Below are 909 nucleotides of genomic sequence, written 5' to 3' on the forward strand. Positions count from 1 at the left end.
TTTGTTTTGTGGTACAGCTTCTAGAAATTCTGTCCTGACCCGACTATAAGACGTTTTATCCCCCTAAAAATAGATTGTTCTATATTTTGTTGGTCTTGACTTTAAACACCAATACACATCCAGAGCAACAGGTGGGGCCAAATAGCAGGAACCTCAATATCTGGAGCCGTCAATCAAAACTCTCAATATTTCTTGAGGCTGTATGAGTTGAATAATATCAAAGTGAAACAATTTGGACTCATCATAAATATGTCATAAATTGTTATCGCACTATTCAATTCTTTTAATGACAGTAACCTGATTGCCTGGAGCCGTCAATCTAAAGTAATTATAAGGCTACGTTCAGACTGCAGGCAAAATGTAGGCCACTTTCATATGTGGTCCAAATCCGTTACAAGTCAGATAATAAAGAAATGGGACCTGAGTCTGGACAGTCAGATCAGCAGTCATGTGACTCGGACGTCACTTTGTGTCAAATGTCGTCACAACAGCCACCCCCCAGGAACACTTAAATAGTCTCTATTTAAATCCTTATGTTTTAGAAGTTGTAACATGCATTAATAGCTGAATCCAGAGTGCTTTAACTCGACAAACCCATGGGGCAGACCCGCCCTGACTGCAGGCTCATAGAGGGCAGTCCCGAGTTCCTGTAGCTGTGATAGTCGATATAGTGGCTGTAATTTATTATGGGTATTATCTTATAATACTTTCCATGGCTGTAAGCTGTAAAGGGTATAATGTGGATGTGGCAGTTGTAACGTCTCTATTCCCAAACTGCAGGAAAAAAAATCAGATTTGGAATAAACTATCATTAAGGCCTGCAGTCTGACTGTAGCCAAATACTTCTTGAGGTAGTATGGTTGTGTAATAATAATATCACGGTCCATCCATCCATCTTCATCCGCTTAT

The 909-nt window shown here is 39.8% G+C and overlaps 1 protein-coding gene across 1 annotated transcript in view; it reads right to left on the reverse strand.

Annotated features, from left to right (window-relative positions):
• Positions 1-909, reverse strand: part of LOC116686406 (uncharacterized protein PB18E9.04c) — a gene marked incomplete at its 3' end in the record, with an annotated part of 51,747 nt that overhangs the window by 18,071 nt on the left and 32,767 nt on the right. The window lies entirely within an intron of this gene.

The sequence above is a fragment of the Etheostoma spectabile genome, unplaced genomic scaffold (genome assembly GCF_008692095.1).
Source record: "Etheostoma spectabile isolate EspeVRDwgs_2016 unplaced genomic scaffold, UIUC_Espe_1.0 scaffold362, whole genome shotgun sequence".
Classification (NCBI taxonomy): domain Eukaryota; kingdom Metazoa; phylum Chordata; class Actinopteri; order Perciformes; family Percidae; genus Etheostoma; species Etheostoma spectabile.